Raw genomic sequence first — 20,006 nt, 5'->3', positions numbered from 1 at the left:
AAAGAAACTAAATGTGTACATTTCATAGTATGCACAACCGATTATATCCCCTTTAAAAAACTGAGTAACACCTCAGTTTTATATTTCCACCACTAGGTGGCAGTAGTGCCTAATGCCCAAGAGACTGTGAAGTTTGCAATGACTAAGATTCTTAAGTGTTTTTGAAAGCTTGAGGCATTATTTTGTGTGCATGTATTTTTAATTTCAATCAATTGCATTATGCTGGAGGTTTCTTTCTGTTCCTTACTCTCTCTCTCTACCCCTGATTCACTGTTGTGTTTTAAAAATCTATTCACACTGTTACGTGGATATCTAGTTCATTGCTCATTACTGTCATGGAATATTCCAGTGATTAATTAGTAAGTGACTCAATGGGTCTAGCTCTCCAACCATCACAAATAAATGTAGATAAAATACCTTCTTTTTTTTTTCCTAAAGATTTTATTTATTTTTAGAGAAAGGGGAAGGGAGGGAGAAAAAGAGGGAGAGAAATATCAATGTGTGGTTGCCTTCTGCACGCCCCTTACTGGGGGCCTGGCTCACAACCCAGGCATGTGCCTTGACTGGGAATTGAACCAGTGACCCCTTGGTTTGCAGGCCAGCAGTGGATCCACTGACCCACACCAGCCAGGGCTAAAATACCTTCGTATATGTCTCTCTGTGGATCTGTGCAAAATTTCTCTAATTATATAGCCAGGATTGGGATCCTTCCCATCTCTACTCATATTTATTTATTTGTACTTAAAAAAATCCTTCTACTTAATAAATTTCTCCCAAATTCCTTGTGCTAAAACAGCTGAATCAAAGCAATATCTGAAAGTTTTAAATGAGAAGAAATAGCCTTGGCCAGTGTGGCTTAGTGGATTGAGTGCTGGCCTGTGAAATGAAAGAACCCTGGTTTGATTCCCCGTCTGGGCACACATCTGGGTTGGTGCCCCTAGTCAGGGGCATGCAAGAGGCAACCAATTGATGTATCTCTTGCACATCAATGTTTCTCTCCCTCTCTTCCCCCTCACTTCTCCTCTCTCTAAAAATAAATAAAATCTTAAAAAAAAAAAAAAGCGCATCCCTGGTGATTACACAGTAGATGCCAGTAGTAGCATTTCTCTTCCCCAGTTGTAGCAACCAAACACGTCTCCAGATATGGTCAAATGTCTGATAAGGGGGACAAAACTGCTTCCGAACGAGAGCCACTGCTTTAAGGTAAATGAATTCTGAGACTCGCTTGGGGCCTTTCTTTAGACTCATCCTTTCTTTTTGTCAGTTTATTTCAACCCTAATCTCAGCTAGACTTGCACTTGCATTTTGTGGTCCTTTTCACGCCCCCCTGCACCTCAACTCCCTTGCTTTCTAGCGGGAATAAAGCTCTTCCTTCCCGATTTTAGATCTTACTGCACGACCTTAGCCTCCTTGCAGTCGACTGAGCACCGAGCAATCCTCCAGGTTCTCTTCTCCCTTGGTTTCCTGGCCTCCCTCTCTCAGCCACTAAAGTGTGTCAGAGGAAGGAGAGGGAGTCAGAATTCACCATTGTGTCCCCTCCCTGAGAAATCCAGACATCTATTAGCCCCATAGTGGCTAATAAAATATTAAAAGTCTGATGATTTGGTCCAAAGGGGGAACAGAAAAGGGGATTTCTCTTTTCAGTTCTCACATCATCTCTCCTCACCAGGTAGCTGTTTCCCCTCTAGGTCCCCTTTGTGAGTTCATTTTTTATCTACAGGCCCTGGATGAACACCCAGAGTGACAGCTGTCCTTATATTCCTCGGGTACTAGCACTGTGAGCTGCTTCTCAGGAAGGTTCTCTGTAATCACATCAGTGAGGGCCCTGCTGCCTATTGGATTCCTCTCTTGGACATGGGCAATGACCATTCCTTTATTAAAAACTTTGAGAAACCCTTTGGATGTCTATTTTTAATCCAGTATTTCCCAGATTAAGTGATTACAGAATCTTCCCATCCCTCCCTGCATTGTTTACCAAATATCTATTAACACCTGCCCCCCCACCCCCCACCCCCAACCAGTATCCCAAGGGACACAGCTTGGGAAATGTTGTCTTAGCCATTAACAACCTGCATTTGTAAATTGCCTTCAAAAGCCATTAAAATATTTATTCATTTATTTTTTAAAAAAAAAATGTGGAGCATCTATCAGTCTAGGTATCAGGGCTAAAAAACTGTTTGTCCCAGCAGCCCCCAGGCTAGCAGGCAGATGGGTAAATCAGCAGATACGGCATGGTCTTAGTCAGGTGTTAAGGAAACGTGGAACCCAGTGATTAATTCGGACACTGGAATTCTGATCATCTTCACAGATGAGGTGGCACGTCACTGAGCCTGGAATATGAGACTGGGGTCCTTACACCACTGCAGTGTCAGGAGCTTGTTAGAAAGGAAAAATCTCAGGCTCCCCCTTAGAACTACCAAGGAGGAACCCGTGCTTTAACAAGATCCCAAGGTGACGTCTATGTGCATTACTATTTGAGAAGCACAGCCTTAAAATGAGCACACTTTCTGACAAGAATGTAAACAGAAGGAAAACGCGTTTCTGTGTGGTGTCCCGGCCAAAGGCTGACCGAGTGTCCTCCAGGCTAGAGCCGGCAGAACAAGTGGGAAGGGAAGATGCAGAGGCAACAAATGCCTTCTTTCCTCTCTGAGTCCTCACTTAGCAGTGACTGATTTGCCAGGTAAGCTGGTAGGTATGTCATCAGGGGGTCAAGGACAGGTAATGAGGCCAGACCTGTGATCCTTCCCACCTAGATGTCTGCCACAACTGGGTAGGGTATGACTGGGGAAAAGGGAATGTGCAGGGTTTAGAGAGGAGAGGGATATTCTGCTCTGGACCAGGCAAGGAGGATGCTCCATTTCTGCTTTGGACCAGGCACGTGGCCAGCCACAGGGCACAGAGCCAGGGCTCTGTATGGAGAGCTTTTAGTTCCTTTCCCTTGATCTTCAGCAATGGTCAAGCAAGAGCGTAGAGGGAGGGTTCACGGCAGCCACACCCATCGGGAAGCAAAGACGTTTGGGGTAAGTGCACCTAGAGGCTGCATAGATGGTCTAGTTTTGCAATCTCTTCCCTTTCCAACAGGTCGTGCCCCGGGCACTTGTGGGGTGAGTTTTTCAGGCTACAGTGAGATGGCAGGTAGGCTGGGCATGGGTGAGGGCCTCGGTGAGGACCCAGGGAAAAGCTCTTCCCATGGACATGGTCAGGTGTGAAGAACTAGGGGAAGGAAGCCACAATATCAATCACCACAATGCAGAGTAGCAGAACATACCGCCCCCAAATACGCTGCTTTTATACAGCAGTCGCCCCTTTTCTGTGGTTTTGTCTTCAGAGTTTCAGTTTCTCATGGTCAACTGCCATCTGAAAACATTAAATGAAGAATTCCAGAAATAAACAATTCATACATTTTAAATTGTGCGCCATTCTGAATAGCATGATGAAATCTCACACTGTCCCACTCTGCCCCGCCAGGGTGTGACATCCCTTTGTCCAGCATAACCACAGTATATATGCTCCCCCACCCACTAGCCACTTTGTAGCCATCTTGGTTATCAGATCAGCTGTCAAGGTATCAGTGTTTGTGTTCAATAGCCTCTATTTTACTAAATAATAGCCGCAGAGCACAAGATAGTGATGTATGTCAAAGGTCGAAAAGAAGCCATAAAGTGCTTCCTCTAATATGTGAAAAGGTGAGTACAAAGAGATATTTTGAAAGAGAGAGACACATTCACTTAAGTTTTGTTACAGAATATCATTATAATTGTCCTGCTTTATTATTAGTTATTGTTGTTACTTTCTTAGTGTGCCTAATTTATAAATTGAACTTTATCATGGTATTTATGTACAGGGAAAAAACATAGTGTATATACACAGGGTTTGGTACTATTCTCAGTTTCAGGCATCCTTGGAACGTGCTCCCGCAGATAAGGGGGTCTACTGTATTGATGACGTTGAACTGAAGGCACTTGAAAAACAGCAAATGCAGGGAGAGGCTTTCTCTGAACTGTCCTCATTTGTCTAAAGATAGATCCTCCAAAAGGAACTCATTTGTCATAGGTCCCCTCCCCAGAGGTATTGTCAGCCAGGGAAGATGATCACAGGAGAGAACACTAGAAGTTGACCACATAAGATACACTTTTTCACACACCATCACATGGCCCATCTACTTTTCTAAGGGCCTGTTGATCCTTTCCCCAAAATCGTGTCCTCTCCCCTAAGAGGCCTGCATCACCCACCCCTTTCCTCATTAAAGTGGTATTTAATCCTGAATTCTAAGCCATCTCAGGGAGTTACTTGTTTTCCCCTGGGTATTTCCCATGTATACAAACAGTATACAAGTTGAAAAAAAACTTCTGCTAGCCCTGGCTGGCGTGGCTCAGTGGATTGAGCGCAGGCCTGAGAACCAGATGATCGTGGTTCAATTCCCGGTCAGGGCACATGCCTCAGTTGCAGGCTGGTTCCTTGCAGGCTAACTACCAGCAGGGGATGCACAAAAGGCAACCATACATTGATGTTTCTCTCCCTCTCTCCTTCCCCTCTAAAGATAAATAAATAAAAAAAATCTTAAAAAACAAACAAAAAAAAACACAAAAACTTCTGCTTGTTTTTCTCCAGTCAATTTGTCTTTTATTACAGGGGTCTCAGCTAAAGAACTCAAAAGAGTAGGAAGAAAATTTCAACAGCAAAACAAAAACAAAATATGAAAACAACAACACTGCCTTTCAGCTTATCTTTTCCCCCCTGATCCCAGAATTGGTGCGATGCACCCCCCCCCCCCACAGCAGTGGGTGCCTGCCTGTGCCCTCCAGAGGGCCAGGAGAGAGGAGGCCAGACCAGTGACCACTACCCAATGCCTGAATCCACCAAGGTGAAGACTTCTTGCTATTCCACCTAAATACTCCAAAAGTAGGTCAGGCAGGAATCAGGCAGAGAGAAATGGGAAAGAGAGATGGCATTTTAAGTGGCAGTAAAGGCCCAAGCAAAGGCCAAAAGGCAGGACCACTCTCATGTGGGTGGGAAGAGGGACATCAACCTACTTGTCTCCATCCAGTCATGGTTAAGCTGGCCCTACTGTGTTTTCCACTCTCCACGGTCACCACTCAGTGCATGTCACCAGTGCCAGAGTCTCATATTTGTTCCCCAAGGACACGGATAGTGCTGACTCAACTCGCTTCCCAGCAGCCTACAACAGGTGGCCCAGATGACCTCTGACTGAAAGACTAAGAGCTCCCTGTATCTCCACATTAGGTGCTCAGGACAAGGGGCATCCCTGTTGCAACCCCACTCCTACAGGAAGCCGTGGTGAAAAGGGTCCTTGCCTCACCACCTTCTATTATTTTCTGAGGAAGGAGTTAACTTGAAGAGTCCTTTGTGCAGGTTCCTGACACTGACCAAGACCAGGCCTATCTGGAGGTGCATTCCCTGGGGGGGACTTGCTAAGGTCAGTCTGGTTTGCTCCCAATACAGTGGTCAGACCACAAGGTGTGTGTTCTCTTTGCATAAATAAACAAATAAACAAACAAACAAAATTCCGGCTACAAAATAATTCAAATTCATTTGGAAAAAAAATACCTGCGAAAAAATAAATACCACCCTAATCTGACCACCTGAAGACAACATGTTCATACATTTGGTGAATTCTTCCCAAGTTCTCTTTCTTTTCTGTTCATATATATGTACATAGTCAACATAATTGAGGTCAAAATGATGATAAGTTCATGCCTTACTTTTTGTACTTGTCAGTTGAGGAACAGAGTGATGAAATAAAAGAAAGTCACTATTATCAAGCTGCTAAGTTACTAAAATCAGATTGAGGCATGAGGAAATTATTCTTTCCGTGTTGTAACTAGCCTAGGAACTAAAACTTCTGAGCTTTTCAAACCTGTATTACTATCTGGATATGAAAACCAGATAACCCTCTGATAACCTCTGAAGGACTGGGCAAGAATGTTCGTGTACCCAGACAGCCTGACATTTGTTATCCTAACCATCCACTGTTATGTAGAGGATTACCATCTTGGGCTAATCCAGCTGCTAAGAATGCAGGAATGATTCTCCTCAAGAATGTCCTTTTCACTACAACTTTAAAAAAATATATATTTTTTACTTCCGCCAAGATGAAGGCATAGGTGGAAACACTGTGCCTTCTCCCACAACCAAGTTTGAATACAACAAAGGTTTAGTAAACAAAGACGCAGCCAAAGAACAGAAAACTGAACTATCGGGAAGTCTGACAACAATGAACTGTTCAACCGAGACTGGTAAGAGGGGTGGAGCAAGCAGCAGAGCGGGGTTGGGCAGGAAGGATCCCCTGACCCAGGCGCCCAGGCAGCCGGGGTAGCATCGGGCGGACCCAATGAGGAGACAGGGCGGCAGACCAACCGCGGTCACACATTCGGGCACAGATAAACCAGCAAAGGAGTGAGCAGTGAGATGGACCACGCAGGTCCCAGCAGCAGGAAGCAGCAGAGGGGAATGCCATTGCTCCTCTTTGACCCCGCCCCCACGTACAGCATCACAACCCAGCGACTGAGTTGCCCCGCCCTGGTGAACACCTAGGGCTCCGCTCCTCATATGTAACAGGCACGAACAGTCCAAAATATGGCTCAAGAAGAACTCAAAGCCCCAGAGCCAATAACTCTAATCGACCAAGAAATAGTGAACCTCTCAGATGCACAGTTCAAAATACTGGTGATCAGGATGCTCACAGAACTGTTTGAATTTATTCACAAATTAGAGGAACATATGAAGGCTAAACTAATTGAAATGAAGGGAAATGTACAGGAAACCAACAGTGATGGAAAAGAAACTGAGACTCAAATCAAGGGAGTGGACCAGAAGGAAGGAAGAAATGACCAAACAGAAAAATGTGAAGTAACAAAAATTCAAAAAAATGAGGAGAGGCTTAGGAACCTCCAGGACATCTTTAAATGTTCCAACATCTGACTTATAGGGGTACCAGAAGGGGAAAAGAAACAGCCACAAGTGGAAAACTTATTTTGAACAGATAATAAAGGAGAAGTCTGGCTAAGGCAGACTGGCTAAGGAAATAGACTTCCAGGAAATCCAAGAAGCTCAGAGAGTCCCATAGAAGTTGGACCCAAGAAGGAACACACCAAAGCACATCATAATTACATTAGCCAAGATGAAAATGAAGGAGAGAATTCTAGAAGCAGCAAGAGATAAGGGGGGACAGTCACCTACAAAGGAGTTCCCATCAGACTGTCAGCTGATTTCTCAAAAGAGACCTTACAGGCAAGAAGGGACTGGAAAGAAGTATTACAACTATGAAATCCAAAGACCTACAGCCAAGATTGCTTTATCCAGCAAAACTTTCATTTAGAATGGAAGGACAGATAAAGTGCTTCTCAGATAAGATCAAATTCAAGGAGTTCATCATCACCAAGCCCTTATTATATGAAATGTTAAAGGGACTTGTCTAAGAAAAAGAAGATAAAAAATATGAACAGTGAAAGGACAGGAAACTCACAGTTATTAACAACCACACCTAAAACAAAAGCAAACCAAGAGGACAGCTAGATCAGGAGCAGAACCATAGACATGAAGAACACATGGAGGGTTAGCAACAGGGGAGTGGGTGGAGAAGCGGGGAGAAGGTACAGAAAATAAGTAGCATAGACAGTAGGTAGAAAATAGATAGGGGGGAGGGCGAAAATAGTGGGGGAAATATAGAATCTAAAGAACTTGAGACATGTGGTCATAAACTAAAGGGGGGAATGGTGGAGGAGGGGTGTGCAGGGTGGAGGGGAATGAAGAGGGGGGAATAGAACAACTGTAATGGTATAATCAATAAAATATATTAATATATATTATTGATTATACCATTACAGTTGTCCCATTCCCCCCCTTTATTCCCCTCTGCCCTGCACACCCCCTCCCACCCCCCCACTTCAGTACATGTCCATGTGTCATATTTATAAGTCCTTTAACTTCTACAGTTCTCATACTATTCTTACCCTCCCTCTGTCTATTTTCTCTACCTACTATTTATGCTACTTATTCTCTGTACCTTTCCCCCCTCTCCCACTCCCATTCTCCGGTTGTTAACCCTCCACGTGATCTCCATATCTGTCATTCTGTTCCTTTTCTAGTGGTTTGCTCAGTTTGTTTTTATTTTTGTTTTAGGTGTGGTTGTTAATAACTGTGAGTTTGTTGTCATTTTACTGTTCATATTTTTTATCTTCTTTTTCTTAGATAAATTCCTTTAACATTTTATAAAACAAGGGCTTGGTGATGATGAACTCCTTGAATTTGATCTTATCTGAGAAGCACTTTATCTGTCCTTCCATTCTAAATGAAAGCTTTGCTGGATAGAGCAATCTTGGATGTAGGTCTTTGGATTTCATGACTTGGAATACTTCTTTCCAGTCCCTTCTTGCCTGTAAGGTCTCTTTTGAGAAATCAGCTGACAGTCTGATGGGAACTCCTTTGTAGGTGACTGTCCCCTTACCTCTTGCTGCTTCTAGGATTCTCTCCTTCATTTTCATCTTGGCTAATGTAATTATGATGTGCCTTGGTGTGTTCCTTCTTGGGTCCAACTTCTATGGGACTCTCTGAGCTTCTTGGATTTCCTGGAAGTCTATTTCCTTAGCCTTCCACTAAGGAATAGTGGGGAAGTGCTGGGGAAGTTCTCCTTTATTATCTGTTCAAAATAAGTTTTCCACTCGTGGCTGTTTCTTTTCCCCTTCTGGTATCCCTATAAGTCAGATGTTGGAACATTTAAAGATGTCCTGGAGGTTCCTAAGCCTCTCCTCATTTTTTTGAATTTTTGTTTCTTTATTCTGGTCTGGTTCATTTCTTTCTTTGGGTCCACACCATTGATTTAAATCCTGGTTTCCTTCCTGTCACTGCTGGTTCCTTGTACATTTTCCTTTATTTCACTTAGCATAGCCTTCATTTTTTTCCATCTAATTTGTGACCATATTCAACCAATTCTGTGAGCATCCTGATTACCAGTGGTTTGAACCACTGGCCCAGTAGGTGCATCTGATAGGTTGGCTATCTCTTCATTGCATAGCTGTGTTTTTTCTGGAACTTTGATCTGTTCTTTCATTTGGGCCATTTTTTTTTGGTCTGGGTGCACCTGTTACTTAGTAAGGGGCGGAGCCTTAGGTGTTCATCAGGGCGGGGCAACCCACATGGCTGTTGTGATGCTGTATGTGGGGGAGGGGTCCAAGAGGGAATAATTTCACTTGCTCTGCTCTCTGCTGGTTTTCAGTCACTTCCTCTACTACCCACAACCAACTTGGGCCCTTCTGGTGCTGATCTCCAAGTGGGTTGGTTTGTGTATATTCTGGGACCCTGTGGGTCTCTCCAGTGAAGTCTCCTGTGAGGCTGGGAGTTTCTCCTGCTGCGGCCCCCAACCCACACAGGTGTTTTCAGTCAGAGGTTTTGAGGCTTTATTTCCCTGCACTGGAACCCTGGGTTGCGAGGTCTATCTTGCTCACCAGGTGTTCCTCCCAGTTTATCTGCACTCAAATGTGGGTCTGCCCAGTCCACAATCCATAGCCTCTCTGGGTCTGCCAGCCACCACCTTGCCCTGAGTCCTTTCTACCAAGCTGCCTGTCTCTGCCCCTCCTACCAGTTTGGGTGAATGTTTCTTCTTTAATTCCTTGATTGTCAGACTTCCATACAGTCTGATTTTTCTGTCAGTTCTGGTTGTTTTTTGTTTTTAAATTTGTCAGTGTCCTTCTTTTGGTTGTGTGAAGAGGCACAGTGTATCAACCTATGCCTCCATCTTGGCCGGAAGTCCTACTACAGCTTTTTAGTACAAGAACTCAGCTCTTTGATCTTCTTTGGAAGACCCTGGGTATTGCTTAGTTGTGTTTCTGGTTTGCAAACCAAAAACCCTTGAGTAAATCTTTATCCTTTATTTTCAGCCAAAGCCTAGAGTTTGTTTGACAGAGGTAATTGGCCAGCCAATAAGAAGTAAAAACAACTCTAAAGAATAGAGGGATAGCAGCTATAAGCAGCAGTTGCTCCCACTAGGGCTTAGACAAAACATTCACAACAGAGCCCCCCAACACCTACCCCTGTGACTGAGAACCAGACTTTGTTGGGAGAGTATGTCTGTGGTTCACTGGAAGGTAGAGAAATCCCTATTGTGCTGCACTGGTGGAATCTGCTGGAAATCCACCCTCTACGGTGCTTGGGATGTGTTCACTGGAGTTACTCCTCTACAACCCCTCTGTAACAAGGATGACAGGGGAAGCTGCTGGCCTTTGGATGATGCTGGCCACCATGCATTGTAGGAACTGGATGCCAGAGTCACTTGCATTGCAGGAGATGAATACTGGAAAAATCTCAGCTGGGTTCCACACACTACAGGGGCCTGCTGAGCAGAGCACACCAAAATTAGGAAGGAAAATCCCTCCTACATTGTCTCTCCAGCATCCTCCCACTGACAAAGTTTATCAGCTGGTGAAGGAAAAAAATTTTAGATGGTCCACTACATTTTTGCAGAGCAGACAATGCAGGTCCAACTTGGAACTGAGAGATGATAGATTGATACTAGCATGGTATCAAGTCCATATGCCCAGAGAAGGGATGATGGTTGGTCTAGTGCCACCCCTGGATTGGTCAGGCATCTGTACTAAGAATGGAACTGCATTAATAAAAAGGGAAGCAGTGAGCATGGAAAAGCAGGTGCAAGAAAGCAAACTGGTTACCAAGCAGCCTCTGCTGTCCAGGGGAAACAAGCATTTGACTCACTAGGAAAAATTGTGTCTCCTATAGATCAGACGCATTTCATCAAGCCTCACCACGGTTTGAAAAAGTATTTCTCAAGACTACTATTTGCTCTTATTTAAACAATCAGCTCACCAAACAGCTTTCTGATTCATCTTCCCATCTACTCCAATACCAGCTGGTGAAAAGACCTTGGGCAGTGGATTCATGTAGTCTGCTGTTTGGAAAGGAATGCCACCCACAATGTTCTAATAAATTCTCTTTGATGGCTACATTAGGCTTGGGTCAGACTAGTGAGAGTAAGTCTGCCACCAAGACTTACCAGGTGCACTAAGAAAAGCCAGATTTCCTGAGAAGCTGAGAACCAGGTTTTGGACTCATGGGACTCAGTCATGGCGCTCTCCTGAAGGAGCTATAGCCTGCACCCTTGACAACATCACTGCCAGAACATTCCCCAAGGAAGAACTCTGTAGAACATATAATTAGGCATGGATAAATAGTATTCTATAAGTGTCCAAGGAATGGTCATTCTCTAGTTGCTGGATTTTGAGGCTATTTCCAGTCTTTCACTATTACGTATAACACAGGGATGAACATCTTTGTGATTAGTGTTTTTTTGCTGTTGTTGCTTTGTTTTTGTATTTCAAGTGCTCCCCTCAGGACAGATAATCAAAACTGGGAATAAATTGATGTCAAATCATATCTTCCTCTTTTGGAGGCAGGAAGAACATGAACATCTTCAGGATACTTTGAGACTACTGCTCAATGATTTCAGAGATGTTGTACTAATTATAGTCCCACTTGAGACCATTTCAGGACATCTTGACCCACATGGAGTATTATACTTTAAAATACGTATTAATTTAAAATCTCTGTGTGTGCATACATATGAAATCTTGCTTTCTTTAGCTACTATTGGGGATAGATATTCACGCCCACAGTTGGTAATCTCTTGCCCTCTTTTGGGAGTCATCTATTGAAGTTCTTCACCATTGGAAAGTATTTCATTTCAATCTCTGGGGAATTTTGTGTCCTAGATTCTTCATTATGCCCTCTTTTTTTGGAAGAAAGGGACTCTTTTCTTGCCTTTAAATCCTTTGGAAATTCCTTTTTGAATTCAAGTCCCTTTGGCATAGGAGGACTGGGCTTGAGTGGGTAAGAGTTTCAGGGAGACAGAAACAATGGTATGGTAGTCTGACGCATGCAAAGCTGCTTGATCTTTCATCCTGGGGTAGAGAGTCTTCAAAAGGAAGGAACTGTTCTGTATGTAGTTTTCTTATCACTTTCCATTTTTAAGCACGCTAGAGGGACTCTGGGTGTTTTTCTTTTTATTATTTGATTCAAATTGAGTTTCTAAATAAACTATACTCCACTTAGGAGCCTAAGACACACACATTTAGAGGAAACGTGTCATTTAAAGTGCCCTTTTGAAATCATATAGTATCTTCTCACCACCCTCTGAGCTCTGTTCCTTTTTTGGCTCAGAGGTAGAGAAAAACTTTCTCTTCTTTCTTCCCCCACAACTTTTCCCTTCTAAGACTGACACAGAGAGCATGGCTTACCCTGTAACACTTGCACACATGTGGTTAGTAGCTGGCAAGCACAAGGCAGTGTATATGTTGAAGTAAGTGCGGCACGTGTAAGGAGTGCAGGTGACAGCAATTCATTCATGTGGGAAGCAGAGCTTAGCAATGGTAATGAGGAGAGCTTTGGGGAGAGGGGGCCATGGATGATCACCTTGAATGATGGACAGGACTTGGAAATATAATAAAGGAGTCAGCTAAGTTTTTATGACTTCCCAGTCTTGCCTCACCATGAATCCTGGTTCTCTGTGTTGCTGCCAGACACAGCACCCATGCATCTACCATCATCCTTCCATCTACCAATGTACACATGCATACATTCATCTGACATTCCATTCATTCATTTGTTCAGTCTTGCAATGATTCTCCCATCTTTCCATGCATATTTTTTTCATCAATTCTTATACTATCTACTAAAGCCCTACTCTGTGAATCATGCTGAAGATGCAAATATTGAGAAGACAAGATTCTAGCTTTTAAGGAGCACATGGACTAGTGGTTAGGTGGACAATTAAAAAAACCCCATAATATTACAGTGCAATAGGTGCACCTTATAGAAGTTTGTTTAAAATATGCTTGTATAGACTTCCAGCCAAGATGGAGGTGTAGGTAGATATGCTTCACTTCCTCACACAACCAAAATGTTAACAACTAATTAAAAAAAAAACAGAACTGCCAGAAAATCAAACTGTATGTAAGTTGAACAACCAACAAGTTAAAGAAGAAACACTCATCCAGGCAGGTAGGAGGGGCAAAGAGGTTGTGTGGCAAGGTGGTGGATAGCAGACCAGGCTGTTCCATATTTGAGTGCAGATGAACCGGGAGGAATACTGGGGAGCAAGACAGACCACAGAACCCAGGGTTCCAGTGCTGGGTAGTAAAGTCACAAAACCTCTGGCTAAAAAAAAACCTGTGGGGCTTGCAGTGGCAGTAGAAACTGCCAGTCTCACAGGAAAGTCTGTAGGAGGAACCCACAGGGTCCCAGAGGTACACACCCACCCAGGAATCAGCACCAGAGCAACACCTAGAAGGGTGCAATTAGCTTGTTGGTAGTGGGGGAAATGACTGAAAGTGGGGTGAGAGCTGAGCAAGGAGCATTTTTCCCTCTCAGACCCTTCCCCCACATACAGCATCACAACACAGCCATGTGGGTTGCCCCGCCCTGATGAACACCTAAGGCTCCACCCCTTACTAAGTAACAGGTGCACCCAGACGCCCCCCCCCAAAAAATGGCCCAAATGAAAGAACAGATCAAAGTTCCAGAAAAAATACAGCTAAGCAATGAAGAGAGCCAACCTATCAGATGCACAGTTCAAAACACTGGTAATCAGGCTGCTCACAGAATTGGTTGAATATGGTCACAAATTAGATGAAAAAAAATAAGGCTATTCTAAGTGAAATAAAGGAAAATGTACAAGGAACCAGCAGTGACAGGAAGGAAACCAGGATTTAAATTAATGGTGTGGACCTGAAGGAAGAAATGAACCAGACCAGAATAAAGAAACAAAAATTCAAAAAAATGAGGAGAGGGCCCTGGCTGGTGTAGATCAGTGGATTGAGTGTGGGCCTGAGAACCAGAGGATCATGGTTCGATTCCCAGTCAGGGCACATGCTTGGGTTGCAGGCCAGTTCCCAGTAGGGGATGCATGAGAGGCAACCATACATTGATATTTCTCTTCCTCTCTCCATCCCTTCTCCTCTAAAGATAAATAAATAAAAAAAAGTTTTTAAATGAGGAGAGGCTTAGGAACCTCCAGGACATCTTTAAATGTTCCAACATCTGGCTCATAGGGGTACCAGAAGGAGAAGAAGAAGAGCAAAAAGGGGAAAAGTTATTTGAACAAATAATGAAGGAGAACTTCCCCAATCTGGCAAAGAAAATAGAATTCCAGGAAGTTTAGGAAGCTCAGAGAGTCCCAAAGAAGTTGGACCCAAAGAGGAACACACCAAGGCACATCATAATTACATTAGCCAAGATGAAAATGAAGGAGAGAATCCTAGAAGCAGCAAGAGAAAAGTAGACAGTTACCTACAAAGGAGTTCCCATCAGACTGTCAGCTGATTTCTCAAAAGAGACCTTGAAGGCAAGAAAGGGCTGGAAAGTATTCCAAGTCATGAAAAGCAAGGACCTATATCTAAGGTTACTCTATCCAGCAAAGCTATCATTTACAATGGAAGGGCAGATAAAATGCTTCCCAGGTAAGGTCAAGCTAAAGGAGTTAGTTCATCATCACCAAGCCCTTATTATATGAAATGTTAAAGGGACTTATTCAAAAAAAGAAGAGGATCGAATGAACAGTACCCCTGGCTGGTGTCACTCAGTGGTTTGAGCACAGGCCTGTGAACCCAAGTATAGCTGGTTTGCTTCCCAGTCAGGGCACATGCCTTGGTTGCAGGCCAGGTCCCCCGTGGGTGGTATGCTAGAGGCAACCATACATTGACGTTTCTCTCTCTTTTTCTCCTTCCCTTCCATTGTCTCTAAAAATAAAAAAATAAAATCTTTTTTAAAAAGCTATGAACAGTAAGATGACAACAAGCTTACAACTATCAACAATCAAACCCCCCCAAAACAGAAACAAAAATAAAAACAAACTAAGTAAACAACTAGAACCCTAGAACAGGACAAGAATCACAGAAATGGAGATCCCATGGAGGATTATCAGCTGTGAAGGAGAAGCGAGAGAATGGGGTAAAGGTACAGGGAATAAGAAGCATAAATCGTAGACACAAAATAGACAGGGGGAGGTTAAAAATAGTATAGGAAATGGAGAAGCCAAAGAACTTATATGTACAACCCATGGACATGAACCAAGGGTGGGGGAATGCTGGAGGGAGAAGGAGTACTGGGTGGAGGGAAATAAAGGAAAGGAAAAAAGAATGGGACAACTGTAACAGCATAATCAATAAAAAATACTTAATTTTCTTTAAAAAGCCCTGGCTCAGTGCATTGTGTGAACTGAAGGGTCACTGGTTTAATTCCCAGTGACCTGGGCTGTGGGCCAAAGTCCCCAGTTAGGGACGTGAGAGAGGCAACAGATGGATGTACCTCACACATCAATGTTTGTCTCCCTCTCTTTTCCCCTCCCTCCCCCCTTTCTAAAAAAAAAAAAAAAAAAAAAAATATTCCTGTATAAATGGCCCCTTCTGTCTAAAGGCCTTACCTGAATGCCCAATCTGAAATAGGTTGTTATTATTTTTTTTCTTTTTCTTTAGAGTATTTATCACAATTTGTTATTTTATACTTAATAGCATATTTATTTGCTTAGTATTTGTCTATCGCAGTTGGCTGGAAACTCCATGAGGGTAGGTCCTATTGTCACTGAGAGGGACTGGGCCTGAGAGGATCTGCCTTGAGCCGGCCTGTAGTGTGCAGGTTCTTGACTTTGTGCAGGAAAGATTTCATAATACAAGTCCAGGTGATTCTGAGAGTACATTCAGTAAAGCAGGGGACAGCGAAACAAAGGAAGGGCTTAGGGTAGAAGAAGCAACAGGAGAGAGCTCAGGCAGTACTCTGCTTTGGCTGTCTAGAAATGGTATAGGAAAGAAGCAAGCCATGCAGGGATGTGGACTCACTGAGAAGTAAGTCATAGTGACGGAAGTGAGCCAAGGCAGTGCTGCATTAGCTTGCTGAAAAATCAGAAAGAAAGGGGCCTTGGAGACAGATTCAGGGGGTTAGCCCAAGAGCTGCCCACTGCTCCCCTGGTTGTAAGTCTTGGTGGGACCCTTGGAGCTTAGGAGAAAGAGAACAGAGATACACACCTGACAAAGGGGGAAGAAAGGTGTCAGCATGCTCCAGAAAGTCTCAGGGGAGGATCTCAATAGAATATTCATCAGCTTTCCAGGTGTGTCCTTTCAGGGTTGTGGTTTCCACTGATTGGTTGGTGCTAGGGGAGAGGGTCATTAGTTTTTGCATCTGTTCCTCATGTCAGCCATGGTTTGCTCACTCTGGTTTTGCTGCTTTTCTGGGCCTGGAGCTGAAACACAACTGAGGCCTAAATGTAATCTCTAGTTTGACAAAAACTCTGTCTCTGTGGTCAGTAGACAAGAGGCTTTATTCTTAAAATCATCTGATGTAGGTCAGAACTTCATTGTTCTGAGGGTCGAATACTTGACCCTCAGGGTCATTCATGCAAGGGCTTATATGGGAGTTACATGAGGCTATTCTCCCGCCCCTCGTTCCTCCTCTAAGGAGGTCTAAAACCACATGACTAGAGATTTGACAGAGAAGGAAAGTTCAGGATAGAGTCCAAACCACATGACCAGCAATATGAAAGATCACTGGGTTTAAACCACATGACCAGCTTATGCTAGGAGAGGAGAGGTCACCCTGGGGCCCAGGTTCTCACTTTCCCAGTTTTGCCTGTTGCTAGGTACCCCGGGCTTTCCGTCTTGGTGACCTTTTGTACCTGGCCCATCATTCTTGTTCTGCTCATACCTGTCTTACTGCCTACCACACTATGCCTGCTTTGCTTATACTGAAAACTCAAGCCCTGGCTGGTGTACCTCAGCGGGTTGAGCGCAGGCCTGTGAACCAAAGGATTGAGGTTCAATTCCCAGTCAGGGCATATGCCTGGGTTACAAGTTCCCTAGCAGGGGACGCACGAAAGGCAACCATACATTGATATTTCTCTCCCTCTCTCCTTCCCTTTCCCTCTAAAGATAAATAAATAAAATTAAAAATCTAAAAAAATACACTTAAAAAAAAGAAAACTCAACACCTACTCATGTCTGGTATGTAGCAGACACTCATTGAATGAATTAACAAATAAGCACTGATCATAGCTAAGAATGATAATTTTTTGCACTAAACCAGTGGCACTCAAAGTGTAATACTTGGACCAGTAGCATCAAGAACACCTGGCAACCCTGGCTGGTATAGCTCAGTGGATTGAGTGCGGGCCTGAGAACCAAACAACCATGGTTCGATTCCCAGTCAGGGCACATGCCTGGGTTGCAGGCCAGTTCCCAGCAGGGGACTCATGAGAGGCAACCACACATTGATATTTCTCTCTATCTCTCCTTCCTTTCTCCTCTAAAGAAATAAATAAAATCTTTAAAAAAAAAGAACACCTGGCAACTTGTTGGAAGTGAAAAATTCTTTTTTTTAAAAAAACCCTTTATTTATTTTTAGAGAGAGGGGAAGAGAAGGAGAGAAACAGCAATGTGCAAGAGATACATTGATTGGTTGCCTCTCACGCACCTCTAACCGGGGAACCTGGCCCACAACCTTGGGGATGTGCTCTGACTGGGAATCAAACCTGCATCCTTTCTGTTCACAGACCAGTGCTCAATCCACTGAGCCACACCAGCCAGGGCAGGAGTGAAAGTTCTTGACCTTACCTCTTACCAGAATTAGAATCAGAATTAGAATGGAGCCCAGTAATAGAAGGGTTTAAAAGAAAAATGTTCTTATCTCACCCAAGGACATTTTTTCATTCCTTTTAGAGAGGGGCAAAGAGAAGGATAGAAACATCAGTGTGACAGAGAAACATTGACTGGTCGCTTCCTGTATGTGCCCCAACCAGGAATTGAACCCACAACCTCGGTATGTGCCCTGACCAGAGATCAAACCTGTGACTCTTTGGTGTACAGGTCCACACTCCAACCACATTCCAAAAACAATTTCTGCCCTGAGCCACACTGACCAGGGAAGATATTCAAGTTTTAACAAGCTTTCTGATGCACACTAACATTTGGCAATACAGTACTAAATTGTTAAATGACCATTTTAGTTTACCTGAAACACCTATAGATTTTTAGCACATAGACGGGAGAAATTATGTCTCAATTGGAGAATGCCTCAAAAGAAAGTGATGTTTTCATAGAAGCCTGCAGCTAGATGAGCTAGGGAAAGTCAATTCAGACAGAGAATTGTCTACCCCAAAACACATAGGGCCCCCGGATTAGCCCGGTTTATGAAGGGATGTAAGTGGGAGGATCCCGTGCATATCAGAGAATGTCCTGAAGTGAGAATGAAGATGTAGGCAAGGGTCTTGAATGCCAGATGTCTTTCTTTCTTTTTTAAAAAAATTGTTTATGCTAGTACAGTTGTCCCAATTTTCCCCCTTTCCACAGTCAATGCCCACACTACTGCTTATATCCATGGGTCCTGCATATATCTTCTTTGTCTAATCTCTTCACCTTCTTCCAAGCAGTCCCACCCACCCTCTTCCCCTCTTTATCAGTTCCATTGCCAAGTTTCCCGCTGGGAGGTAACTCAGCATCCCCTTTTCCCCCCCCTACCGTTATTAAACTGCCCTGAGTCAGACTTCTGAGAGTTGAATTCCCGCTGTCCTTCCTCCTCCCTCTTTCCCCTCCCTCATCTCATCTCCTCCCTTCCCCTGAGAGAACCGCAAAGGCTTTTAGATCGACCCCACCCCTCCCTTCCGGCCACCCGCTGACGTTAGTTAGCTCCACGGGGCGTTTCTGCCTTGCAGCCTCGAGCCAGGTCTGGCCCAGCCCTCCCGGCTTTGGGGCGAGTCCCTGGCTGTTGGTGTGCTCTCTGGAATCCACGCAAGTGTACCTAGCTAGCTGCGGGGTTCTGGGGCCTGGGTGGGGGGTGGCTTCAAGGGCTCAAGAGAAAGTCTCTTCCCCCGGGGACATCGCGTTCCGGAGACAGTCAGAGCTGTGGTTTCTCAGAAGCCTAACTCGGGGCACTCCGCACCACCTCCCCGAGGGTAAGGGGCCCTAGGCTACCCTGTGTCCCAGGGCACCGTTGACTCACAGTTTCCAGAGTCTTCAACTACATTGTGCCTAGAGGTGATAAAGGGTGATAGCAGCCTTAATAACAATAGGTGCCGTTTACTGAGCACTTAGTGTACTGGCATTAGGAGTCACTTTATAGTTCTGAAATTTGTGTAACTCAGGGCCCCTTATACTTTTCCACACCACCTTTAGCTTTAGTAGGTCGTACAACCAAACTATATCACAGTTCCGTAATATTAGACCATAAAATGCTATAATGTAAAGGGGCAAATAGAATAAATTTATAATACAAAAATATATTTTGTGCCCTCTTGGGCAGCACGTATAGTAAAATTGGAAGGATACAGAGAAGACTAGCATGGCCCCTGCACAGGGACAACATGTAAATTCATAAATCATTCTACATTTAAATGTATAAATACATATTCTGTCCTGAAAAAGTCCAGTCATCATTAATATAATGAGAATGGTTTGGACAACATGGATGTAATCTGGCAGCCAGAGAGAGTGGCCTGGAATGCACATGTGTGAACAATGATGACTTCACTAATCAGTGGGGGTGGTAGATGCCATTGAGTGAGCATGTGTACTGTGTGGTAGTTGCATTCAAAATGACTGAGTAGAGAATCGAATCTGCAGCATATTTTTGCATTAAGCTTGAACATTCCTCTCTGGAAATTATTAGGATGATTCAATGGGCGACTGGTGATTGGCAGCCTCATATTGACAGCACACCCACACATGCATCACATCTAGTTCAGAGTTTTTTGGCAAAACATCAAATCACCCAGGTGACTCAGCCCCCTAGCTACAGCCCAGATTTGGTGCTCTGTAACTTCTGGCTTTTCCCAAAACTAAAATCACCTTTGAAAGGGAAGAGATTTTAGGCCTTCAATGAGATTCAGGAAAATACGACAGAGCAGCTGATGGAGATTCTAACAAAAGATTTTGCAGGATTTCCGCCAAGATGGAGGCATAGGTGGAAACACTGTGCCTTCTCCCACAACCAAGTTT

At 43.9% G+C, this 20,006-nt stretch overlaps 1 non-coding gene across 1 annotated transcript; it reads left to right on the top strand.

The window, feature by feature from the left end:
• The first annotated feature begins 19,295 nt into the window (after positions 1–19,295).
• LOC118979916 (U6 spliceosomal RNA) lies at positions 19,296–19,402 on the top strand. Its single transcript, XR_005065011.1, has one exon. It is a non-coding gene; the product is annotated as a U6 spliceosomal RNA (small nuclear RNA).
• The last annotated feature ends 604 nt before the right edge of the window (positions 19,403–20,006 follow it).

This window comes from Sturnira hondurensis, unplaced genomic scaffold, assembly GCF_014824575.4.
Source record: "Sturnira hondurensis isolate 20B ecotype Veracruz unplaced genomic scaffold, ASM1482457v3 Scaffold0022566, whole genome shotgun sequence".
NCBI lineage: Eukaryota > Metazoa > Chordata > Mammalia > Chiroptera > Phyllostomidae > Sturnira > Sturnira hondurensis.
This window is presented reverse-complemented; position numbering and strand designations above follow the sequence as displayed.